General features: G+C 39.1%; 1 long non-coding RNA gene across 3 annotated transcripts in view; it reads right to left on the bottom strand.

The window, feature by feature from the left end:
• Window positions 1-27,984, bottom strand: part of LOC115612279 — a 46,148-nt gene that overhangs the window by 9,474 nt on the left and 8,690 nt on the right. For 2 of the 3 annotated variants that reach the window (XR_003992926.1, XR_003992928.1), the window contains exons 4-5: window positions 665-2,405; window positions 335-447 (exon numbers count right to left, since the gene is read on the bottom strand). This is a non-coding gene — a long non-coding RNA (uncharacterized LOC115612279). The remainder of the gene's footprint in view (window positions 1-334; window positions 448-664; window positions 2,406-27,984) is intronic. The other variant, XR_003992927.1, reaches the window with a different exon arrangement.

Below are 27,984 nucleotides of genomic sequence, written 5' to 3'. Positions count from 1 at the left end.
ATAAGGGGCACTTTTAAACTCTTTCTTTAAAAATCATAAAACTACCTTTGTTGACTCTGCTGTTAATGTGCTCTTATTCAGGTGTTTGGAAACAATATTACTTTGCAGAGTAGGCAGCCACTGTCAAGGGCACTTTTCTTATCTATGGTCACTTATTACGTACTGTGAGTTAGTGAACTAATAATGTGCATGCTACAAGATGGTAGAGAAAAAATGCCCCTGACTGCACATAGAGGGAGAATAGTTCAAAATAGTTAGTAACTTTGATGCTTTTGAAAATTTTAGTAAGTTAAGTTTTAATGAAAGCTAGAAATAAACGTTTAACTTGTCTTACCATATGAAGTTATTTCACAGACATTTATCAGTGCACATATATTTAGCAGCTGCCATTCAGTGTAACATCTGTGTCGATCATTGTCTTCTGGAAGCTCTTCTCGTGTATTGCAACTGCATTATGGAAGAACGATTTCCTTATTAGTGAGCAAACTATGATTAAGTTACTTAAGTAATAAGCCCACTAAGTACTGAAGTCAGAGGATGGACTTGGCAAGGACGCCTGCAAATCACAACTGAGAAGGACAAGTGAAATTGCTTAGACAGACAGAAAGAGCTGGTACTCAGCCCCTCTTCCATTAGGAATGATCTATCCACTGCTTTGGCTTACCTGCAATAGATGCATATAGATTCAACCCAGTGCCATCCCCAGAAATACACATGGGTAAGGATGAGCCCTCTGAAAAAAAATTTACTAACTGGGTTTATTCTTGAAATGCACAAAAAATTATAATAATAATTAAACTTTCTAAAAAAATTCTTTTCACAATGGCTGCAATTTCTATCAGTAGAACATGTACTGTACAACCCAGTCTCCAACTCAACATAAGTGAATACAGTTGCTTTTCTGTTTCCACTTGTGGAAGAAATCCAATAGTACATCATTAGCATTATTTCATATATGCCATGGATGTTTTTAAAGGTCAATTTGTTTATAGAAATACTTCCACTGAGGATTAATGATGACACTATTTTTACCCCTTTGACCTTGAGGAGCAGGAATGTACCTTTCAAGCACCCAGAGCCCCTCTTCACAATTTGTCTAATCCTACATCTCCCCTGCTCTTGCAGACTATTTGCTGTTAGTGGCCACAATAGACAAGCAATAGTACCATTATAGGCTTCTCTAACAAAAGACTTTCATGATCATTTTCTAGTGGCTTTAAGATTGACAAGATCCCCTCCTGTTACTCAGATGCATTTTCCCCTCCTTCCCGGTGATTTCTTTTCTTGTTTCCAAGGAGGAAAGTGCCTCCCTGAGTAGCGACCTCTCTCTCTGCAGAGAGACCTGCTAGAAACAACAAACATTGCATGTTAAACCTCCTCCTAGAGGGCATTATGAACAAATGGAATGCTAGCTCTTCTTTGATAAGGTGTACACCTGTGGCACAACTTAAGAATCAATTCAATTATAAAGACACAAAAATGCCTTTTGAAGAATGTTCCTGAGAAACACTGAGGTAGAGAGCACAGCATATATATGAGTCTGACTTTGCCAAAGTTATTTAAAGGGAAGTTGCACAGAATTGCTTCAGCAGCCTGATTAGCTATCTGGGCAGCGTCTGTTGGTGAATGCCTGAGTGTGAAAATTAAAGCTATCTCACTGGTTTTATCACACCAGCCGTCCTTCAATGCAGTCAGAATTTCTCTTTTCTGGAGCTTCTGCTTACTTGCTACACAAAACCTGATCTATTTGAATGGTTTGGTTATTTTTCAGAGGTGCAGAATATTTGTACCTCTCACTGGTATGTGAGAGCATGTCTGATAATAAAACCTTGTATCACTGAGGCTGGATACTGAGAAACTGAGATGCCCTTTCTTTGCCCCAGCCGGTAGTTACTTTGGAAAATTTCAGCTGTGCTGTCTTTGTGTCTCATTTGTAACATGAGAGGGTAATAATACCAGCCTACGCTAGAATATTTTCTGAGGGTTACAAGTATTTTGAGAACCCTCATAAATAATGGTACAGATTAAAACAGTAATGCAAATGTTACATCTTATTTGTTGTCTATGATTCATATGCAGAAAAAAGAAGACTGGTGCTGACCTTTTCATATGTGGCACTTGACAGAGTAATGTTCTTTTTAAGTGTTTGGTATACTTTAACATACCCTGCACAATTTAGAGAAGAATGTCTAAACGACACTTTAATGTTTGCTTGTCATTTACTAAGAATAAACATTCTTCTGTATTGTCATTAGTAGAAAAGGAAGAACAAGAAAGCCACAAATAACATTATTTCAAATCCTTGGATCTCAGGCTCTTCTTATGCTGCAGAATTGCTGATGTCAGAGGGTGGGGTTGCGCAGTGCCCGCAGGGTAAGGATTGCTTGATTCATCTTCTATTATAGCTGAAAAGGGAAACAGCAAAGGATTTCACTGAAGACAGGATGACTAAAGAATATTTTGTTTAGATTTGAATTAGGCTTAATACAAGATTTTATGAGACGCACAGGAGGTCTGCACTCAGATTTGGGGTTCATGGTTAAGCGTTGTATGTGAAGTTGTTTCCCTAAAATCTGAAAATGTTTGAGGACTGTTGTCACCGGATTTTCATGACACTGGTTCAATGCTTTTCTTGTACATAAGACAATAAAGTGTTGGCCTCCCACCAAGAATCTATAACACAAAGTTAGATCTAAGGATAAGGATCCAGCTTCTGCTGAAATTGAAAATAATCAGATTTTAGGTTAAGTCACGGCCACCATTTTACTTCTTTACTTTCTTTACTTTTGGTGCTGCATGGGCAAGCATTCAAATTTCACTGGGGGGAAAAAAAAATCAGCCAATGCTTAGAGTCTCCTTCCTGACCTCTCAACTGGGGACCCAGCCCTGGTTTAGTACTTAGCCCATAATTAGTAGTTTCCCACAGCTGCCTAAATGGCTGCTGTCCAATGGCTTTCATATGGCTGTCCTGACATTTGCTGCTTCTGCATTTCTAAGAAATAAAGCCATGACTCAGGTATACGGTACATCTGCTCGCGGTGCATTACACTGTTGAAGTCCCTGTAGGACAGGCTGCTAACAGGCAGACTTGACAATTCTTAACAGAGAATCACAAGCTTTATTCTGACAATTTCTGAAGTGTTCTTCAACTAAAGCATTAAGAACTTCTGATTTTAGAGGAAAAGATTCCTAAGAATATTTCCATCTCTGTGAAGTTTTGGCCCATGATACTTTCATGTACAAGGTCACTGATACTCATAAAATTCCTGAAATATGCATGAAGACATTTTAGAACTTTTCTCTAGTTATTTCATATGGCTATGCTGGTATATGAAGGTAGAACAGGACACATAGAGTACCTCGTTACTGTATTCTTTTTAAATTTATCTAACTTTATATTGATACACATGGTGTTTGTAAATATTTCCTATTTCCAGTAAGATGCTTTTTGCTGGTCAGAAGGGTATGTATATCTTAGAGCGGGTATGTTAATTTCTTTGCTTAGTGCTTCCAGTCAAAGAAGAGTACTCTGAGGTCCCAGTGGTTTTACATATATTCTGTGATACCATTCCTAGAAATGGGTTTTGATAAAATGTTCAAAAACTGCTGAGGTCAACTGTATTGTTATTATTTGCTTTTATGTTCTCCAAGGTATATTGTTCACTGGAAAATTCTGTTTCCAAATTAAGCTGATAGTCTTTCAATTAAAAAAATGGTGCAGCACTGACCTTTACCTCTAATGTTACGTGGGAAGAAAAGAGTCAGAGCATATCAATGCCAATCTAAAATTAATCAAAGTGATACTGCATTCATTGGTTCTCACTTCTTTTGCAAAGATTGTTTGTACAAGAAGAATCAGAATAGGGGCAAGAAAACAAAATTTGTCACTGATTTTTTTTCCTTTTTACTTTACTCTGCTGATCTCCTTTGCTTAAGTGCAATTAGCATTATCCCGAACATCATCTGTTTATCTATGCTGCTCATCTTACTGTTTGTTCATATGATCCTTTCAACCAAAAAGACATGAATGCACCCAGCAAACTTTTTAATCAGCTATAGGCCATACTATACTGCCTTGTGGGGAGTCAACCAACCTGCAAAGAAAAGTATGAATCACTATAAGCTGTGAGACACCAAGACTTTGATGCTGTAGGCAAAACAAGCTGCTTCATGCTGCTGTTTGTAAAATGTTTGCAACTGTATGCCAAAAAGCATACAGGAAAGTTTACATAGTGCTGCATATATGCTAAAGAGCATCCTACAATACATGATATTTATGGACAGCTATGAGCTTTCATTCATCAGTAATGATACCTCCCTCTTAGATTTTGATCTTCCTTGGATCTTTTTCTAACATGTCACCTGCAAAGTATTGCCAAGGACAGCCTCAGCATCTATTCCTTTTTCAGTGCTATTCTACTGATTTCTTCAGTTTTCTGAAGAAACATCCTCAGGTATCAGAAGTAATAAACTGGTCTCTTCAGCAACACCATGTATTGCTCCTACCCTCTTGACCAGTTCCTTGGTGCCATTTTTCGTGCAGCCACACATCAAGTTCCCTTTTTTGCCCAGTGACGAATACCAGAAGAAGGAGCCATGCTAGCTCCTGTAACATTAGCCTCTTGGCAGGGTTGTTCCCAGATGGGAGAAAAGAGCTCTGAGTACTGGGAAAACCTTTCAACCTTTCACCAACCTGAGCTTCCCCAGGGCCGAGGCACCTTTTTAGTAGCTTAACTACATGCAGCTACACTGCACCAGTATGGAAATTTAAAGACAATACAAGTAAAGTGCCACTGAAATCTTGAAAGGATGTAGAAAATAATAAATACTCCAGCTGAGATTTGGTTTGGACATAGGTTATCAGGTCTAAGTGCATGTTTACATTTCTTTGAAGTGTTCCTAAATACTCCCTCTTGTCTGAACGGAAATTTTCAAACCCATGATGAAAAAATCTGGTTCAGATCATGTGTATTGGTTATAAAACCAGGCATAACATTGCAGCCGGTTCTTTTATCCAGAGAAGGTGCAACTGTCAGATCGATTTAGAACTTCAGGCATGTTATTTTAAATCTGCATTAGTAAAACCTTTAACAAAACATGTATCTGTTGCCCATATCTTGCATCTGGAGCAAAGTTATGCTAAAGTCTGATCTCTAAAACCAGTATGGAAATCATATTTAGTATGTTCTGCACTTTATAGCATGGTACACGTGGACTTTTTTACTGTAGTGATAACACAGTTCTATAGCCCATCTGGTAAAAACATTATACATCGAAAATGACAGTCAAAAAAAGCTGCTGCAAATACAACAAAATTACCTATGAAAAGGTTGCAATGTAAGGCTAAAAACAAACACCCATATTTGTAGCCATTATCTGGCACCTTCCTTTTAAACAAGGATCTGTAGCTTATAGTGTTATTTTATAGGCTTAGTACTGGTTTTTCAAGTTGGGAAACAGTATAAGACCTCTGTATTAACGAGCTGGAATTTTGCTGATATTATGAAAGGTCTTACTACTTGGTCTCCTACCACTTGATAATATTCTACAGATGCTGGGGAAAAACATTATCAACAGGCAATTCTTACATATCTAACCTCTCAAATGATAGCCAAACATGACTTCACACAAGTAATAAGTCCAGGAACCTACGCTACATACGGCAAAAGTATTTATAAACAATATAGAGAGGTATCTGGATGAGACCTTCATCTCACTTTGCATCTTTGCACCACGTAAAAGGTTTCACAGTGCTGGCATAGTAGATGCCTTGCAAGCATAGTGTCTGGCAAAGTGTCATGCCAGAGATGAGACTCTCTGTCCGGGTATGTCAACAGTAGCACTGAACCTTATCATTTTTATTCTTCCTCACTTTATCTGAGGAGATCAGGACGCAAGGGTTCAGCCCACACTCTCATGCTTGAAAAACAGGGAGCCAAACTGGTCTCATGGTGTCATGCTGGAAACAGCACCTTTTTCTAGAAGAATGTGTTTCTTCCTTAATTTTATCACTTCTGTCAAAGCAGAGTGAAAGTTCTTGAGAGCAGAATACTAGCTAAACCCACGCTGTATAATGAGCTGTATGATAGGGTGTGAGGCTTCAAAGGATGTACTTCTTGGGATTATGCTTCTTTCTATAATTTCTGTCATTCCTGGAGCTGACAGCACTCCTGAGGGGCTCTGGGCACTGGGATTTACCAGCAACCACAGCTGCATCACGCACAATGATGCAAGTCTGATAAACCCAAACCTCCTCACTTCCCTGATATTAATTCCCAAAGGGCTTTAGATATTTACTGTAGTGTTGTAACTGTTGCTATATTAAAAAATACTTAAATAAATTTTCTTGTGCAACAGATAGGTAGGTATTTGACCAATAAAAATCTCACATTGTTCTTTTTAGAAAGTGCCCCCAAAAACCCATGTGAGAAATTCACAAATTGCACAGTACTACCTTCAGTAACACAGTTTCATGTCCTTAGTTTCTTCCCATCTGAAGGACTAATCTTACTGCTAAATGCTTCTAATAGGAGCTATAAATTTACATATTTATTATACGACATACACACAGAAAATATCAACTGAAGTACTTAAAAATACTAAAATCACCTGTCAGATGTCATGACCAATAAAGTAAAAAGGATATTTTATAATTTGTTAACAAAAAAATCAGTTTTTCCAGGTACAACACATCAGTAAATTCCATAGAAGGATTGTTGGTTTGTTGGTTTTTGTTTTTTTTTTGTGCGTAGACCTTGTTTTCATAACTTTAAAAGTTTAAGTAATTGACATGGTGCCAACTTCTGGGGGTAATCACCTGTCTTTTTTCCAAGCTGACACAACATATTGTAAGTAGATGAAGACTCAGTTTCATTACATTAACAGCTTCTCTAGATGCGTTTTGATGCATCCCTCCAGTGCTTCATAATTTAGTAACAGGTTGGAAATGAGCAAAGGGGTAAAATGAGACTCTGTTGCCAGAGCAACTACTGCACACCTTTAATTTTTGAATCAACAGACAGTTGAAGTTGATACTTTGCCACAGAGTATGAAGAAATATGTTCCAAAATATTCTATGAATGCAAACTTACATTGTTCAAGGAGTGGCGCTTCTTAGAAAACAATTTTCCAAAGATAGTCCAGATATGCTATTATTGAGTTAAAATGCTAACAGGAAATGTTTAACTTTATTTTGACCAAAAGAATAGCCACTTGCTCAAGTGCAAAGCCTTAGGAAATAATTATCTGAGCTACTTCATCTCTTAGAATTCTTATGGAAATGTTTACTTTAAAAAGAAACATTTTCTAATGATGTTGCAGCTCAAACATTGCAGCCATGTGTGAGAGGGAAACTAATTAAGAAAAAATAAAAAGTCTGGCTTTATCATCCAAGTGAGTATAAAATCTAGGGAAAAAAATCAGAAAAAATGAAACACAAGTAAGATTTCTGACTTCTCAGTATTACAGACACTAGAAGGAGCTAGGGGCAGACTGCCTCAAGACACACATCTAACCTACTGTTTCCTGAATAACTGAAGACCTTATGCTTTACAACATTTTCTTTGAGCGGTTACACTACTGGGAGTGTAAAAACTACAATGTTTTTATTGACCTAGGCAGAAAATTAAAAGCTTTCCCCTCAATTTTCCAGTTGGGTCTAACGAAGTGAGCACAGATGGAATGAGCTGAGGCTGGCCCTAATTGTGGCTTTGCTCTTTCATGACTTCTGCTTGGTCTTACTGTTCCTCAATCACCATATCAGGATGTAAAACCCTCCCATCTCACTAAAGACTTGGAAGCTTCAGGCGGAAATGTGAAGCCATTGCAGTGGAAATGCAAAGGCGCCACAGCATGGACATTGTGTCACCTGTACAACAGCCTCTTCCAAACAGCTTCTCTCGTAGGACAGTGACGGAGCCCACCTCAATAATTGCATCACATCAGATTTGCTCCATGGTACATCGTGATGAAGACTTTAATATCACAGGAAGCATTGTTTTAGTAATCTTTTGCCTCACTAAGTGCTGTTACATAGTGGCTTCTACCAAAATCATTTCATTGCACAGAAAGCAGGAGAGTCAGAACTCTTGCAACATTCAAACTGCATTTTTGCATGTTTCATGTTAATTTAAAAATGCATTATCATCTATTCAGCTTCTCAAGTCAATTACTCAGAAGCAAAATAGAGGGTTCCCGGCAATCTACTGAATTACAGATGATTTCAAAGTGTGCGTGCTTTTTTTTTTTTTTTCCCCCTCTTATCCCTCATTTCCCCATCAGGCGCAACAGTTGCTAGGACCTATAACTGCTTCCATCAAAGACAGCCAGAATTTTGTCATTGCCTAACTAGCTATAGAAAGCTGTTTCATATGGGTATAAATTTCTGCCATCCTGAGCCAGAGGCTCTCTGCTGACACTGTGTCCGCCTGTGCATGGAGTTATTTTTCCTCTTATCAGCTATTTGGTCTAAGCTACTCTGCTTCCTTTATAATCTGTGGCTGTACAGAGAAAACCTCAGAAAGGGCAGTTCATCACAGCTATTTAGACATGTCTCTTAGAATGGGATGCAGTTCCCTAGGGAGGTATCTGTTTCTCTTCATCAATAAAAAACAACCTCGCTGAGTAGTTTAGTCTCTGTAGCCAGCTTTCAGGTGCTGGGGTTCAATAGGAGGAATCTTATGCAAAACCCAATGCAAAGGGAGTCAAGACCATGCAGGGTCAATGGGAGCAGACCCCAGTCCCCAGCAGAGCATCCAGAACATGGCAAACAACAAGCAAATGAATAACCTCTGTTGGTGGAGAGCTACATTGCTTTGTACAGCGTATTTCCAAAGGCTAAATCTGTTTCCCCCCCCCCACCAAGGAAAATAACGTCAGTAGGTATTTGACTAAGGGGAGCTATGGAGAGTGGACCAAATAGACTCTCTAAACTGTTGTTTCATCCAGGGCATGCTTACAAAAGAATCCTTGCAAACTTGCATCTCTCTCTACACTCTTGTGATGCTCACAGTAAAAATGGCAGCACACAGGCACATTTAATGACAGGCTGAAACAGGATGTATTAAGCAGCAATGACTCACGTATTATGCAGTCCCAGTGACTGAACTAGTACTCTGCCAAGATCTACTGAGCAGGATCAGTGCCACAGATGGTCAAAGGAGACAAGACTTTCAACATAAAATCTGACAGCTGATGTCATTTTTTTAAATATCAGAACAGAACATATGGGAACGCAACTTCACTCCCCTGTGCTCTCCCAGTTTAAAGCTGGATTACTGTACCGAACCAAATGCAGCTCTCTCCAGACATAAGAGTAGAGTGAGTAAAGTAGAATCCAGCCCCTGAAATTTAAAGCATTTGGGAAGAATTTTCAATTATTGCTAGTAACAGTCTGAGTGCTGTAACAACCTGTACAAATCACAGAAAGGAAAACGAACTACTCACATAGATGATCCTCTTGCCAAACTATGTACATGAATGTGCCTGAGAATCTGCTTGTATAGCTTTATAATACATGGACTTAATATCTTTAGAATATAACTCCTTCAAATTCCTTAAATTTCAAGGTTTTACTTTCCATGTTTTAAGAATGGGATGCATTAGTAATCATATAGGCAGGCAAATGCTTTTTAAGCATTAAACTGTGCTCCAAAGGGGAATTAAAACATGAGATTTACAGAGTATGTTTTCTAATGTATCAACAGAGCAAGAAAGAAAAAAAAAATACAAGTGCTGGTATTTTCAAATACTACTACTAATATGTTTTTATGAGCAGAGCAGCCACACTTGCTGCCTCACTAACCTCAAGAACCAGATGCAATTGCACTGCATGCAAACATACAGAAGCTAGACAAAAAGGATTCAACCATGCAAAATACTCATTGAAACTTGTGGCTATGGCACAGATAAGCAAACCCTAAAACTGTTCAAGTATTTCTCATCCGTATTTATTGCAATGATAGTATTTAAAAGTCTGTCAGAGGCAGGCATAACCACTGGGCAGTGAGTTAGCAATACTCAAAAGTGCTATTTACTGAAATCAGGATCATAGAGGCCAAGCTTGTCAGGAAGTATATGTAAAACGGTTTATAAAGCCAGCTGCATTCCTAATTTGGGATAGATAAATCATGCCAAACTCTAATATATTTTATATTATGTATGTGATTTAGTTGCTTAGTTGTATTTTCCTTGATTTTACTTTTCTAAGGCTCCAATTACTAACAATGTATCAATGACTGCATCACATATAAACTCTGACCTGCAGCTATGTGCTCTAAGATTTAGTATGGAACTGTTTAAACACCAACTAACCTACTCCTTAACTATTTGCTTTTATGGGAAACCAGCCACACAAGAGGATACCTCACAATGTTCCCAAAGAGCAAATATGCATTCTACAGCACCAGGCTTGGCCAAGGACAACATGCCCCCTTACCAATTTCTCGAACGGTTTTGATAGTTCAGGTGGACGATCTCAGTTGTTGGAAAGGCACCACTGACAGTGACATTGCTACGCCATTGCATCACTGTTTTTGAAGTAGTGCTCCATGCATTTATGCTCTCACCTACACATGGTGCTGATGACTTCAGTGATGAGCAGGTGTGGTGGCAGGCATGAGAAAAATCTGCCTTCCTGCACTCTGACACAGACCCCAACACTGAGGACATCCCCTGAAGGGGAAAAAGAAAAATCCTTCCTCTCTACAGCATTTACCTCAGTAACAGCTTCAGAATTAATTATACACTGCAGCTTTGGGTTAGTGCTTTGGAGTAATGTTGGGAGGTAGTTATAATATCTCAGGTGGGTGAAAAAGCACCACAGCCAGGATCTTGTTCCTTACCAAGCTGCTTTGGTACTATTGCTCAGTGAAACCTTTCTGTTCCCATTTCAATTAAAAAAAATCTGTTCCTTGCCCCTAATTCAGCGCAGGCTTTGACAACAAACCCATTTCTTTGCTTTTTAGACCTGTTAGACCCTGGATCCATCAAAGCCAAGAGAGAAGGAGATCCAGTCTGTCCCCTCTTGCACAGAGAGGACTGTTTACCTAACTGCATTCAGCCACACCTGAGTAGTTGCTCTGAAAGGAATGGGTGGCACAGATGCCACTGTGAGTCTAATTTGACCTGCAAAACCTTAAATACTGGTGATAATGTGCAAGAAGGAAAGCAGCCAGCTGGAGCTAGAAGCAGTGGCAATTAGAAAGAAACATCTTTGCACCAGCAAACTGAACACATTTGATGTGAGAAATCAGTTAGAGACAAACACTGAAGCCCCTGATGTTACTCTGACAGCCGTTTTTTCTAGGAAGAATTATACTTAAATTAAAGGGGGGGTGGGAGGAGTGGGAAGAGCAGGGGAAGAATCACTTGCAGATTTTCTTGCATGGGAATAATGTAAATCTGAAACTAAAGGGGTTGCTGTAACCCCTGAATAGCCATAGCCAGAAGACAGAGACTGGGATGAATTGAACAGCAGAACATATAAGACAGGGGGAAGAAAAGTGGTGAAAGATTTCAGTTTTAGTCAGAATTGAGTTTGGCAAAATTTCTCATTCAATTCTGTTAAATCATATGCTTGAATAAGTTATTCACCCAGGCCAGTAACATCTGTTCAGGAAAGGGGCCAACTCTAAAATGCGTTTTTCATCCCACAAAACAAAGCATAACCTAGGCTATAAATACACTTGTTTTTACTATGCTGGATAAAGTATCTTGTGGGGGAAAAAAAAAAAAGAAAAAAAAATCTTTAGTTTAGGACATTTTTGGTTTAGAGACATTACTCATCTGATCTTGGATCCTGTACATATTCAGGAGTCCTACTGCTTTCAGTGGGGTACTGAGGACTACAAGGAGTTTTCCCTGAGTAAGCATGATCAGACTCAGAGATGTTCTTGCCCCTTTACGTATTCAGAACCACCCTGGTCCACTCTCCACCGATACATTTTTCACGTCATATACTGTAAGAGCTGTCTAGTCTCTCTGACACATCATCACAGCCAAAAATCACTCCAAATGCCTCATTGTCTTGTGAAACTAGTGACAAACTTTGAAATAATTCAAAGTAAACACAAAACAAGACATTTCCCACTATGGATTTTGTTTGAGGTGCTCAATGAGGTCAGTATATTTTAATAAGACACTTTCAAGCAGAAACATACACACACTGAAGACAAAGACAACTGTACCTCTAAAAAATATTTTTAAGTGATAGATGACTGTCAGCTTTGCAAAAGCTGACCATGCAGTGGCTTGATAGCACAGAATGAAAACAATTTAGAAGTGCAAGTCTGTTTCTTTTGGCAGCAGAAGGACTTGCTAATGGATTCATCATTTTCTGTTAAGCATGAGCATCAAACAAAAAAAACATTTAGGGCTCTATTCATCTGAGTTTCCGGCCCTACACTTGCCAGCCATGAAGGTTCTATGGCTTAGTGCTCCAGAGCTCAATTCTGATATATGCCTCCCAAGTTCAGAAACGAAGGCCCCACAAGATGTGGAAATCTGTATGGCAGTCCTTGTCCTCTCTGCCAGTGCGCTCAGTCTGCAGCGGTGCAGAGGTTTGAGGTACTGCTTCCCCAGCACTGACACAATCATTAGTGTAGCCACTGACCACTTTTTCCTATTGACCCATCCTGTAAAAAATTCTTACATGACAGCTGACTGATGGCAACAAATCTTGCAGCTGGTCAGCCACAAAGAGCCACAGAAATGCATCCACCAGTTAAGAATAAAATTGCTAGAAAATAAATTGCAATGAGCAACAGATAACTGAAAGATCACTTACGGATGAGACTTCCAGCAAGCAGGAAAGTTTACTAGAGAAAAAGGAAGGAAGAAGGAAGAGTAAAAAGGATAATTTAAAAGATATTTGGCCTCCTGGGAAAAGGCTTATTAGTGCAGAGGCCATTAAATATGTTTGCACATTACTGTGCCTGCATCCAGGAATGGGGTAAAAACACTGATAAACAGATCATGCATTTGGTACACTTCATCCACTTCAAGGCAAGAAGCACCTTCATCTTCTGCCTTTTTAAAAACATCTGAAGAGAAACAAGGTGAAACTATGACAGCTCGTCTTTACTATTTATTATTTGTAGGGCACTCACATGGTGTCTAATGTGCTTCAGATGCATATTTTCTTTTTAATATGTTAGAAATGGCAAGATGGGTATTTTTCCAATGGAAGGATGGAATAAAGGGAAAGGGCCTTACTGGAAATCACTTCACCATTTACTAGCAAAATACTTGACTGTACAACAGCAATAGTTCATGGCAGGGGCTAAAATTACAGCATTACACTGAAATATGTCATTAGGGTTGGCTTGTTGCTGTCATTTTTTCTTTTAAAAAGCTGACTGTCTACAGAACAATTTATAAGAGATTTCAAACACCCAAAATATTACTTTAACTCTACAGAATCATATTTTAGATGTCTTATTTCACTGTTAGTTTCAACAAGGAATGCACAGAATGATCAACCTACATATAGGTAGCAGCAATTATTGGCACATTTCAGATGAACACAGCATGAAGGATAAGTCTAAAGAAAGATTAAGACTCAAATACTAAGGGAGGGAAAAAAAAAAAAAAGCCTAAAAAAAAAAGCCTGAAAAGCAGGAAAGGACTAGCTGTCTGCAGGAAGCTTGTATTCTTATGTGAGGTGTGAGTGACCCAGTGTAGGCTGGAATGTTATCTCTATGTGATCTGCAGAATTTCTCTCTTTACTGTAGCAACTGAAGAAAAGTGAATTAAAGTCTTAAAGAGAAAAATCAATAAAGGAAAAGAAAGGGAAATATGGCAGAAGAGCCTTTCAATGGCTGTATAAAAAAGTCACTCAAATGATCACGGGGAGCAACCCAAAATTTCCATTCTCACAACAGAAATACCTTGTAAAAACAAAACAAAAAAGACAATCTTTCCCCCTTCGTTTGAACTGTATTTGTCAGTAGGTTTCTATTACATCACTAGAGCTGACTTACTAGGTCATAGTGGGCTTATCATTGATGCTTCTGGCCCCAAAGTAAACTTCTGCTTGCTCTTCCTTTAGCATCTTGAGTTTTACCCCAGCTTATCTGTTGAGATAGATAATATATAGCCCCAAACTCCAGTGAAAATGCCCAAAGGAAAATATCTGGTTCCTCGCAGCCTTGTCAGACAATAAAGGTCAGTAGAAAGGTTTACTCCAACCACCCTTTCCTGCATTCAGTTTTATCTTTAACAGACAAGTCCTGCTCTCTGTGCATCTAAGAGTCACCCTCTAATAAACCTTTGTAGGTTCCTTTGGTTTGAGCTGCACTGAACCCTGCTGTTCAGGCTCTTGCTATAAATCTGTAGCCCCTAAATAGAGCACCTCTCTTCTGAGACAAGGCTTTGTATACCTGCTGTCTGCAGCCAGCTGGAGTATTTCCCTTTTCCCTCCAGATTTGTCTTAACCTTTTCCCCACCAGCTGAATGAAATGTAATATATCTTTCATTACAACATGGAGAATAGTTTTTTTCTTAATCAGTAGGAATTTGCCATTTGTTTTCTGCTGGCAGTGAAGGTCCTTTTCCAAACTCAAGGCATATGAGGAAAATCTTAGAAGGTCTGAGGTTCACCACAGCGGTTACAACCACAGTAATCAAAATAAATAGAGCAGTGGTTCACATGTTCGCAGCTCTCACCCTGGCTTGTAACTTCAAGAAAGGCAAACCTTTCTAGGACTGCTCATTTTTCAAGCCTTCAAATGAAAAAATCAATGATCGCTGCAGTACAAGTAAGTGTAGTCATTAAAATTACCTTCCGCTTCCTCCTGCCTGCCAAAACACTGACAAAGACTAAGGATCCCAAACCTGACACAACAACTAACTTTAGAAAAACTAAACATGTACATGAGCATTTGAGAATGGCTGCAAAACCAAGAGAATGTTTTATTAAAATCTAGAGAACAGATTTTGAATTCTAATTTCCAGAGTTGAGAATTAATACAGTGAAAAAAACTATTTGTTGAGAGAATGAATTGGTACCTTTGGACAAAGAGCTGACCTTTTATTTGGGGGCCATAAATAACAACTAGCTGCCTCAGCAGGGGTGGGAAAAAGTAATTTTTCCAGAAATTAGATTAATTTTGTTTGTTGTTTTCTTTTCCAAAATAGTTTACCAAACTGTTATTGAGGCTTTTAGAAAATAATCATGAGTAGCAGAGTAATATTGAGATACAAACTACTCAAAACCATAAAACCCGGAACTACCTCTGCTTGTCATTTAGATGGGGGGAAAAAAAAATGTCTGAGAATCTTTAACCGAAGAAAGGCTTTGTTTCTAAACAGAGCAAAAGAATTCACAATATTGCTTCTCAGCAATAATCTACTAAGGTACCTATTCATGACAAACTTACTTACAAAATAAGCAGATTTACAATAAGGTCTATTGTGTATCAATGGAATAATTCCTGTCTATTCAAGAACACCAGAATAACAACACAGATCCACAAACCCCCGCTTATGCCTACAGGCAATTACCTCATCACACATCCTCCATGCTGGGACTTACCTCATTTCTATGCCCATTTCTGGCACAAGTGAAGTAACTTATCACTTACTGTTCAAGGTCATACATCTGGTAAATGATTCAAGAACAGAATATGTTTCCCAGTGCCGCTCAATAACCCCTCAATGTGTGATAATAGAAATCTGCCTGAACAAACAAAGAAATGCAAGAGATAGAAATGAGAAAGCCAATTTTTTTAAAAAGGCGGTGCTAAGTGTGCCTCATGTGGCTTTTCAAAACCAACTGTTTAAATATACAAATACTCCTGTTCAAATTTCATCACTTTACAAAGTTCAGGGGTCAAAAGCAGGCCAAATAGGAATCACAGGCCCCTGAATTTTTATCAAATGCTTGCACTGCCAGGTGCTGAAAAACACTGGGTGTTGGTTTTTTCTTAATTCTTTTGGAATCTCTAGCACATCAGTATCATAAACTGAGTAAGTTATCATTTTCATAATGAAAGAAAGAAACATTCATTTGTATGTTACAAATGGGTGGATTATTTAATAGCGTTACTCACATTCTTTTAAAGTTTGGCCTGGAAACAGACACATGTTCTCTAAGCGCAGCCAGTGTTTACATATAACATACATCCACATTGGTCATGGGTAAATCTCATTTATTTTCCCAAATTGACATTAACGTATTTGAAGATCACTGAAAAAAAAAAAACCAAACCAGTTATCATTGAGACACAACAGTTCCTTGGACCTCAGCTGCAGGTACAGTCATTTCATGAATTACTGAAGTAAATGTAAGCAGAATCTTTTTTCATTAATCCAACAGCTTTACTGACCAACAACCTCTAAAGAAAAATACCAAGATCTGTTAGAATTGCAAATAAAGAGAGAAAGTCTACAAGATGCTGAGTGAAAAATTTCAAGATGTTTTTTTATTAGTATTTGCCATGTCTTGCAGGTGGTAACACTGCCAGCACCTGGTATGGGAATCAAACATCTATAAGTAAAAGAGAAGACAGTATGTGGGCAAACTGTGTCGATAGGAACACTAGGGTATTTCTTAGAGATGGGTGCTGGATGTTGGAAAACAGACAACTGATGGATACATCATATAGATAGAGGCAATGTCTTAATTACCCATTTTGCTTCAGACATTGGGAATATTTGTTTGCTGGGAAAAATGTGTTAATTAGGAACTGTCTCATGGCTGGTTGCCATAATTACATGCCTAATGGCTGATTGACTGGGTGACAGCATCTCACCCCAGGAGTGTTGTGTCACATAACCAAGCTGAAGGCTTTGCGGGATTGCTGACACGTCCTTTCTCCTTCCCGTAAATGCTCTGTTAAACACCTAAGGAATAAGCCACCCAGTTAAAACCAAGTGACACACATGGAGTATGTCTGGTAGGAAGATTTCTCTGGTACTCACATTTCTCTCATGTGAGAACTAGGAAGACAAGGAGTGCAAGTTATTGCTGGGAAAGAATAGATTTACTATATATAATATTCAAACAAGTTAGGCAGGTTTTAACGTGATCATTACATATGTCATGACAACTTAAGAGCAAAACAGTCACCACAGCAACTGTTACATCAGGGAATCAAGGTGGCTGATAGATACTGGGCATGGAAGAGCTGTCACATAGAGAGCTGTCACATAGAGAAACAGCTACTAATGATTCAATGTCGGCTTTCAGGCTGAGCTAGTACCAGCCCATAAATAAATAAAAATGACATGATTTTTAACCCAGCTATGTTTTCCCACTGTGAACATTTAAAATTTTATGTTGGAATGTATATATTTTGCATTTATCAGGTACAAAGCAGGTAAAATATTAATAACTTTAGACTGAAAGTCAGGAGACTTCTCAAGACAGTATTATTTTGAGATAGCTTCCTAGTGCAAATACTAGAAAGAATGAGCCTAAGTAATTTAAACTGGATATTGATACATTTACTAGTTTTCCTTTTAAAATTAGGAATTTTCCACTAAAAAGCAGTTGTAGGGTTTTTTCCTACGACAATTTTTTCTTTCTAGTTTTTACAGTGAAATGCAGCAGCTGGCTGCCCTCTTTGATGGTGGCCAGAGCAGCCCAGCAAATCCCTGTGAGCCAAAGGAAAGGTCTGTCACCCATGGAAGATACCAGAAACCAAGAGAGACCAGTTGCACAAGAAGGAGCAAGAGCAGTCCTGAAAGTCCCTGAAAGCTCCACCCCAGGATATCAGAGCTGGCTGGTTGGTGGGCAGCCTCACCAGTCTGTGCTCGATCTTGGTCTTGTTTGTCAGGCATGACACTGGAACTGGGACTTCTCCATGTTTTGACAAATATGTGTCTTCTACTGAAGTAATGTCCTATCAAAATATTCCCTCCCAACTGCAAGAAAGGCGCTCTGAAACTCTGAAGAGATTTTGGGGTGGTGGAAAATGGGAGGGTGGGTGAGAAAATGTGAAGGGCTGGCCTGTATGGAAAGGGAGAGAAAGGGAAACCAGTTGACACATGAGAAGCAAATAGGAGAGCTACACTTGGGAAAACAATTTGTCAGCTGAGGTAATGGGAATCAGAGAGGGAAGGTTTCTCTTTTTTTACATGGTACTTTGATTCTTGAGTGCTCCATTTCGCAACTGAGGGATGCAGTATGTTGGCTTTGCATATGCTCTACACAAAAGGAGTGGAAGATCCTATCCCAGTGGATAACTAGAGTGAAACTGAATTTACAGTCCACAGCAGCCCCTACAGTCATGGCCAAACCAAATCTCCCCTTTTAGCGGTTGGATTTAACTGGGACCTCAAGAGCAGCACCACTTCAGAATCCCAGCACTAGTTTCCTGCCTCAGCTCAGCATCCTCAGGGCACCTTTCCAGTGAATTACCCTACTAGATCGAATCACTTGGACAGAAGCAAGAGTACAACTTAAATTAAAAGACAAGTGATACATTCTAGCGAGATCTGCTGACTCAATGACAGTCTCCTCCTGCTTTCTGGTAGGAGAAATAACACTAGCTGTGAAAGAGAGAACTAATAGAGATAAATGACTGGTGTCACATGCAGCCTGCTCAGTTGTCTTTTGAATGGTGAAACATGAACACAAGCATTGCACCTTCAATTGGTTGAGCTAGAGTTGGAGTCTTACTCTGCTCTGCCTGGGTGGAGAGCTCTGCCTGAGCAAAGCAAGGTGGACATAGCCCTCTAAGTAGCCCAGCCACTCAACATTCGTGAAACCATTGGTTTCTAAACACTGAGCTGTACGGAATTTGAATGCCCCACTGATGACTGAATTGGTTAGGAATACAACTGAACAGCAGGCTGCATACCCAGCGAGGTATTGTGGGTAATTAGAGATTAATTACAATCCCATAGTTTGTATCATGGTTCAGGGTCAGCACAGGGTCAGTGCACATGGCAAACTTAGAGAGCTGTGACTAGATGGATGACGCCAGCTTGGAGTGGCTCAGCAAAGTGAAGCGTATAAAAATGAGGAGCCAGCGAGGCTGGGGAGTGGACTCACAGCCAGGGTGCTGGCGACAGCAGTGACACTGAGTTGTGGGGCCTTGAGGCATCAAGAAAATGCTAACAAGCAGCAGAGAGAATACAGCTGCACTAACTATCCAACTGCAACCCTGACTTTTCCAATTAACCTTTTCCAGGCTTTCTAAGATTTGGGAAATCTGGGGCACTGTCCTGTTGTCAAAGCAAGCTCTTAAAGAAAGAAAAGCGGTGAAGAAAACTGCCAAAAAAAAAAAGGCCGGGGGGGGGGGGGGGGGGAAGATGCCTCTGCTATTTAATATGGCTATTAAATTTTTATTTAAGGCTAAAGCAAAAAAAAAAAAGTTCCACCAGACTGCAATGAGTTTTTCAGGAGATGGCATTCATAGGAAGTGTGGAATATATGCTTGCAGTGCAAAGCCATTTATCATTAAAGCCCTTCCCCTAACATTGCCAAGAACAATTTGTCATATTTTTATCAACAATCAAGATATGCAAATAGCCTAAGACAGCTGAAAAGGCAAATTCATAACCCCAATGTGTAAAATAGACAAGTGATAATGTAGTAAGTGGAAGATACAGAGCAGAAACCTTTGTTGAAGAGAGGAATAAATCAATATAAAACTCCCAAGTGGTCATTTTTGGCAGTTAATTATTTGCAGGAAGTTTTTCTCTTTTAAATAAACCATTTTTTTTTTTTTAAGATCATTAGACTAAAAAGCTAGCTTGTGGCATTCAGAGGAGGGTGAAGAGGAGACTGGTTCTTGCAAGGGACAGCTGGTATGTAGAGGATATACCCGTTCTCTTGTGTGCCCCCAGCCATATCCGCAGGTGGCTACTGCCACTGTGCCTTACTGAATGAGGATCTGTGTAAATTCTCAAACATATGAACATCAGTTCCTTTCTGTACAACAAGGGAGTATTTTCCTTTCTGCCTGGATTTGATTTCCAGAGGCATCTGTGCATTTGTCCAATTCCCGCCCAGTGCTAGGAAGCATTTCCAATTATTCTTTATAATTTCAAGGATGGTAGTAATATTTATGCTATCTCAATAAGAGATAGAAACATTCTTCATTTTCTTTTTCAGCACTGGTTCACTGGATACAAGGTGCTTCAGAAGTGTAAAGTTCCTGATTGCATTGACAAAAGAACAGTGTTATTTTCATAATTTGCATCCACATATATATCAGAGCTTTTAATACAAAAGCAGGTCTCTAGAATTACCTCTGTTGGCAATTGAAAACAATGGAGAAATGAAGTGAATTGATGTAACTAATGCAAGAGGCAGTAGCAGAGATCATTACCAGTTCTGATGCCTAGACTATTATCCTTGCCACCAAACCATAATGATAACAATCCATAAAAAGCATCATTATTTTTACCTTCCAAAATGCTCAGGATAATTTTAAATTTGTGGTTCCTTCTTCAAATACCTAAGTCAGAGAAATGAGTCTATAAAGACCTCTGGCTCCTGAACTGGGAGAGGAGGGAACAGCCAGAGCAGCTGACTGCAGGAGCATGAATTCAGAAGAAAAGAGAATAAAGAGCAGTTCGCTTATCCCAGAGGGTTGGGAAAACCCAAACCTCACAAGGTAAAGGTTGGCCAGTTGCGAGGTAGCAGTGCAACTATTACAGAAGCAGAAATGTTGAAACACAGTAGTTCGAAGACCAGAAATGGCAGTGATAGCAACCAGCCTAGCACTTTCCCACTTGCTTCTGAGTCAGCTATCACTTGAGCATCCAGACATCTTCTTACCTTTCAAGTCCAAACAGTGTTTTCTCCAGTCTGTACCCTGGAGTTTACACGAAGGATTTCACACCATAAAATAACTGGTATTTTAATATCTTAACTAAAAATGTCAGTCCATCCTGTCAGTTTTATGAGATGAATGTCACAGCTATTCTGTTTATTTATGAGGCTTTCTCTTCTGCTGTCCCAGTGACAGATGATTTTGCCTTTTTACATCCCAGGGTTACCTAGCCCCACAGAGCCATTGCAGTGCAAAATCAAAAAGCTATTCTTCTGTGTTTATCATTCTGAAAATGAATAAAAAGTATGTGAAGTTCAATGTGAAACACTTCCTTTAAAAAATGCCTATTTTCCAGTAATGTATAAATATATTCTCACATCTAACCAGGCTATCCGTGGCTCTAGGAATCAGTGGATTTCATGACACTAAGAACTAATGCTAAGTGCATTAGTACTTAATATACTGGGATTGCTAAACCTGTCTGTGCCAAGAAATTAGACCAACTGCCACATTTCTGTTTACATACAGCTCTGAACTGAGATGTGAGGGGTGCTGTGTTGAAGAGACATGGTTCCCCAGTCCCTTCCAGTACATCAGAAATTAATATATGGTTAAACAGAACTGCATGGCTGAGATGGTGATGCTTCCACTTCGAAGATCAGTACAGGTTGTCCTTTTGTAATCCATTACCACATCATTGCATTCAAAGTTCAGACTAAACAATGTCAGTCACAGAGCCAAGCCACCTTGGGCATACAGACACAAATGCCACATACAAATAGCATTTTATATCACGGAGTTTAACTTACAAGACTGTAACAGATCAAAAATAGGGACTGACCAGGTCTATAGGTTCAAACCTCCTAGACTTGGAAAGAACAGGTCCATACTAAAGCCTAATAACTTACTATTATACTAAAGTGCAAAATGCTGTCTTATATTCTTTAGAAAAAATCAAACAGAATAAAGCACATTCCTGTGAACCTTTCAGCTCCACGGGATACCAAGAAAATCTGACTTGTAACTCTTACCAGCTTTAATAGAAAACAATTATTGTCTGTGAATAACAAATAGTTCATATGAAATATATTATCTGTTGTCTCCAATCTCCCTCTAAGGTAGCCAGTGACTTATTTTACCTGTGCAGAAATCCAATCCTGATTCATTGTCTCCTGGAGCTACCATGGGAAAGGCACATTTTTGGCCTGATCCCAGTACACACTTGGAGCTGAATGCTATAGTGGTTTTAAACACATTCGTTGCATACAAACATGAATTCTTTTGACTAATCCATTTCCCTGATTTCAGGGATGGTGAGCCAGTTTGTTCACAAAAAAAAAGAGCAATTCTTGCAAGGGTCTGCCTTTACCCACAGAGACTGCTTCTTCAGGGTCACAAGAAAATGAAGGTTGCAGAGCACCCATGGAGATCTGCCATTTCTTCTAGGACTCTGTTCTTTTCATACAAACCTCTTCAGTTTTAATAAGTCAAGGAGAACATGGGCCAAAATGTTTGTTCCACTGAAATACATTGCAAAATCCCACTAATGCCAGGATTCCTCCCTGATTTCCAAGAAGAACTGAGAATATCCTCAAGCAAAGATTTATCCTGCAGTAGAGGCTGACAATGAATTACCAGAATTACTTAAAGCAATGGCAAGAGAATGGTGTCTTGGAACCAGGAATTTAATGCAGTTCAAGTATGTAAAATGCATTTCTAGAGCAATGGATAACTGTTTGTAATTTCCCACTGATTTTCCATAATTTTCCACAGAGCTGTGCATTTAGAAGCAGTTTACTGAGAGGTTGTGAAGGGACACAGCCTTTTGCAAGCTATCTGAGGATGACAGTCTCATTTTCTCTGCATTTCTCTTTGTAATAACATTGTTGGCCCTGCAGCCATACATGTGGCCAAAACATTTAATAATCCAGACCAGCACTTAAATGTAGCAGCTAACCGAAGAACATGACAAAATTGGCCATATGTAATAATTTCAGCAAAATGATTGTTGATCAGCCTCCAGAGAAGCTTTCAAAGGTAGAGCAGGCTCCTGTAGAGCACGGAACCATAAGGCTGTGTTCAGAGATGGAAATCTGCAGAGGGAAAACAAGCCTAAACTCAGAGCAGACTGACTGTACAACTCATATGGTAGAGCAAAAGCCAAGGAAAAAAGGCACCCTCTACTCTAAGGTCCCAGGTGCAAGCACAGGGAACATCTTTCCTCAACAAAGGAATCAGAAGAATTACTTCATTAAAATGTAAAGAGGATTAGCTGTGCCACACCCTGGGAGCTGGAGAGAACCAACTGAGCCAGCATGGCATTACAGAGCACCCTGCCATTGGGTCCTGACAACCCCGGCAGGGTCTTATGCACAGAGGAAACAGCACAAACAGATCTCTAGAGACAGGCTGCACTGGTTATTCCTCTTCCACACATCTCAAAAGTAGACTCTTTTCTACCTTTGCAGCTTTTATAATTACCTTCATTATCATCAATACAGTCTTCTCAGATTAGAGCAGAAATTGTTTTGAAATGTGATCTTTTTGAAACAATTTGAAATTTCCTAGATAATGGAAATTTTGAATTTCTTTAGGTTCTACAGGATACTGGCAAACAGATGCTTAAAAAGCAAGAGAAAGCAGGCACAGCTGAGGACTGGATAATACAAATTGAGAAAAATCACTGAAATGTATGCCTTGGACCATTTCTTAAAGGAAAGCTCATCATACCAAGAAAAGTTGCTTCAGTCATGAAATAGAAACTTGAAAGAACATGAAGTTGTAAAATTCTCTGAGTCCTACTTAGTGTCTTTTGCTACAGACTTGTCTGTTTTGCATTCCTATTCCCATGCAAAGTGAACCAGTATATTTTTTCATGTATACATGATCACATTGATATATTATTAAAACAAGCTAATCGCTACTGTGGAAATAAGTAATATAAAATAATTAATAAAATAATAAAATAATTAATTTGAAAGTAAGGACCATATCCATATTTTACCATCCCTCATTCAACTACAACTAATAAACTTTACTAACCACCACTTTTGACCAGCTAGTGGATAACCACTGTGTTACTTGAGACTTCCCAGACCATATTTCAGAAATTTAAGAATGACAACTCATGTTTCATGGAAGTAATTAGACAGGCCCAGCGCTAATTATCTGGGAACATTGCAAGGATGATTGACTGTCATTTACTTACTATGGGAGTTTGGGGTTATTTCCAGAAATATATTTGTGGATTGTGTGCACATGCGATTGAGTGCGCCATCAGCAAGTTTGCAGATGACACCAAGCTGAGCATGCAGTTGGCACGCCTGAGGGACGGGATACCATCCAGAGGGATTTGGACAAGCTCAAGAAGTGGGCCCATGCAAACCTCATGAAGTTCAACACAGTCAAGCGCAAGGTCCTGCCCCTGGGTTGGGGTAACCCCCGGTATCCATACAGGCTGGGGGATGAAGGGGTTAAGAGCATCCCTGAAGAGAAGGACTTGGGGGTACTTGTGGATGAAAGATTGGACATGAGCTGGCAATGTGTGCTTACAGCCCAGAAGGCCAGTTGTATCTTGGGCTGCATCCAAAGAAGCATGGCCAGCAGGTCAGAGGAGGTGATTATCTTCCTCTGCTCTGGTGAGACTCTACCTGGAGTACTACGTCCAGCTCTGGGGCCCTCAGCATAGGAAAGACGTGGACCTGTTGGAGAGGGACCAGAAGAGGGCCACAGAAATGATCAGAGGGATGGAACATCTCTCGTATGAGGAAAGGCTCAGAGAGTTGGGCTTGTTCAGCCTGGAGAAGAGAGGACTCTGGGGAGACCCTATTGCGGCCTTTCAGTACTTAAAAGGGGCCTACAAGAAAGATGGGGAAAGACTTTTTAGCAGGGCCTGTTGCAATAGGACAAAGGGTAATGGTTTTAAATTAAAAGAGGGGAGATTTAGGCTAGACGTGAGGAAGAAAGTTTTTACAGTGAGAGTGTTAAATACTGGCACAGGTTGCCCAGAGAGGTGGTATGTGTACCATCCTTGGAGACGCTCAAGGCCAGACTGGAGGTGCTTGTCTGCAACCTGATCTAGTTGAAGATATACCTGCTCATTGCAGGGGGGTTTGACTAGGTGACTTTTGAAGGTCCCTTCCAACACAAACTGCTCTATGATTCTATCTCTTGATGATGCATTTATGCAAATAATCAGCAGCGATATTAACAGAGAGGTGAGAGCAACAGTGATCAGCAAAGCAATCCTGAGCAAATGGAAGCCCTGGAGTTATCATCCAAATCTGAGGCTACCAAACACTATTAGTAACACTTGCAATCCCATGACCGCAACTTTGTCATTCAAATATCCTCACATCCTTGCACCATCTCAACCTTGCTCATTGGCAATTGTACCACTAATTTCAACAGGGATGGGTTTCTAATATTGCAACGCTAAGAGAGAAAAGATAATGACAGGGTCTTCCAGAAGTCAAAGAGGAGAAAACTGATGGATTCTCCTTTCTAATTGGTGGGTTAAAGCCAAGTGACAGCCCTTTGACATTATGTAGAGTCTGGGATGTGACCTCAGCATACAGAGCTAGATTTGGGTTTAAATTAAAATTTGCCTCAATATATTTTGAAATTGCAGACACTTCTTCATTTATTTGTATCACTTCATCTAAAGGCCATTCTCAATTAAGAGTCAACAAAGTTTTAAAAACCTGAGGGAATTTTTGGCTGACAGTAAGCCAGTCACATACTTTTCTTAATCAGGTATGTATTTATTACAAACTCCTGAAACTCAATTTAGTAATTTCACATCTGAAGCAATTCCCTTTGGAAATTTTTTTACTAATTTCAATGCAACTTGGTCAGAAGCACCGGAGAACAGCTTGTTGTCTGATATTACTTTCTACTTCATTTTTGCAGGTGGCATATCAGCAGAGAAAAAATTTCAGACCAAATAGCTCTTCCATCTGCTTCTCTCTTTTGTAGGCATATAAGCAGAACTTACTTATTTCAATCTTTCTATTTAACTGACATTTTCTGAGTGGGAGAATGACATACAGTTCCAGTTCACAATTCTTTAATGGCCAATTGAGAAATTAAAGAAAAATCAAGATCTCTGAAAGAATTCCTGCCCCAGTAAGATTAATACTGCAAATGCTAATTACTTCATTATTATCATTTCTGTATGACAGAAGCATCTAGTGACATTACTTTGCAGGCAAAAATCACTGACAGCTGCCATCCTTAATCCCAGTTCAAGCCTGCTCTAGGCAAATCTTACATCCTTATTATTGGGAATTTGATTGAATAAGGGCAAGGTCAGTACTTTCAGCATAGTCCCCAGACAACTCAATTTTTACTTATCATTTTATGTTTGTATATGAACTACCTACATTGTTAACAGATGAAAAAAGTTTATGGGGAACAGACAATTGAATGGAACTCTACAGGTACAATACTGTTCATGATGGGTAATTTTATTTAGTGTTCTTATCGACACACTGTTACCAGACAGATTTATGCAAATCAGAGAAAGACATTTGTTTCATCTGCCACATCTAACAACCCTACAGTGCATTCAGAGGTGCCTTGGTAATCAGTTATCTATCTATGGGTAAAACATTCCCACTCAGAGATGGGTGAATTTGGAGCTCCCCAGTGAGATGCATCGATCCACATGGGGACTTTCTCTGACTTTTGCCCAGATACAATCCCAAACTTCTCAGAATCACCTGTGAAAAACCCTGCTTCTGCTTTCAGGATGCAGCGAGTAATTCAATTATATGACTTTATGATTTTCAGTTTAAAAGCCTAACAGAAAAGGTAAGAGTACAGGGGAAGAGGAGGCCACACAGAAACTTACAAAGCAGAAACAGAAACCCATCAGTAATAGGATCAATTCTCACGGTGGTGAATTTGCACCCCAAAGTGATTAGAAGCCTCTGGGCTTCAATGCTTCTGCTGAAGTTCGTACTCTGAAAATAAGGGTGATGAACACTTTCATGTAAGAGTGTAATAAAAAACATAAATAAAATTATGTATTTTTCTTTTGCATGGACAGAGAAGCACAATTGTCACAGGCATTTTTCTATTATGCTTATCTAATGAGGTACTGTTAATGATAAAAAAATAGACATGGGAGTTGTTTGATTTGGGGATTTGTTTGCTTGGTTTTTTTTAAGAAACTGACTCAACTGGTTTTCTAAAGACATTTTTCATTTAAAAAATGAGTAAATTGCTTTCAGCTTACAAAATTTACCTATTTAATTACCAGAATTTTACTGGTGGTCAAATAAACCACTTTTTTATTCAACCTTTCATAATTTTCATGCCAGTGCAAGTACCAAATTTGCTTACCTACTAGCAAATGCTCATGACAGTTTTGTAAGGCTGAGTGATTAATTTGCACTGTGGTATTCATATATCATACATAGGCTTCATAAAACCTTCAATGATTACAGTTAATAAAAGTGAGCTTTGGTGACAGCAAAATACACTGGAGGTGCAATTAAAGACTATGTATCAGGTGAGTAATGAATATGAAGCTAATTAAAATTCTACTACTCCCCACAAAAAATGGCTGTTGAAATGCTGAAGTGAACTAATCATTCTTTAAAATATTATACTCTATACGTATAAATAAATCCTTAGGTGGTTCATTACCTATTTTATATAATGGGGTAAATTTCAGTCTATCCAAACTTACAGACATTTTACCCTATTTCTAAAAGGACAGTAAATAGGACACTAAATATCTATTTCTGAATATTTGCTAGCCATTTCTCCTTCTTATATATGTCATTAAGACTGAATTAACTGGGCTTGGCAAAAAGAAAAAACACAGTAATTGGGCAAGTAATTTTAAGCCATCAATTTATTGGGTAGAGTTTTGCATCATTTTCTCTTTGAAAGTCTTGATGGCTGTTAAACTTGGACATACAGATCATACCATGTAACTCTGAAAAATTTCCCAGACAGGTATGAAAAGACAGAGGTGAAGGTACCTCCCTGCAGAGCACACTCTGCCAAAAACATCTTTTGTGAGCTTGGAAGGATGATATGTTCTAGTCTGCCATTCCCTATCTGTACTTCATACAGAGATCATGAATAGGTAAGTCATAAGAGGATGGGAAGTGCTGCAAGCCATTTTTTAGGTTTGGATATGCATGTATTTATTTTCCATTTCAAAATTCACTTCTGTATATATTTTTCAACATTCACATAAATGTTTTCATAAGTATCCCTGCCACAGTTAAAGGGGTGCCCT

The sequence above is a fragment of the Strigops habroptila genome, chromosome 8, assembly GCF_004027225.2.
Source record: "Strigops habroptila isolate Jane chromosome 8, bStrHab1.2.pri, whole genome shotgun sequence".
NCBI classification, from domain to species: domain Eukaryota; kingdom Metazoa; phylum Chordata; class Aves; order Psittaciformes; family Psittacidae; genus Strigops; species Strigops habroptila.
Note: the sequence above shows the minus strand (reverse complement) of the source record. Positions and strands in the feature narration are given on the sequence as shown.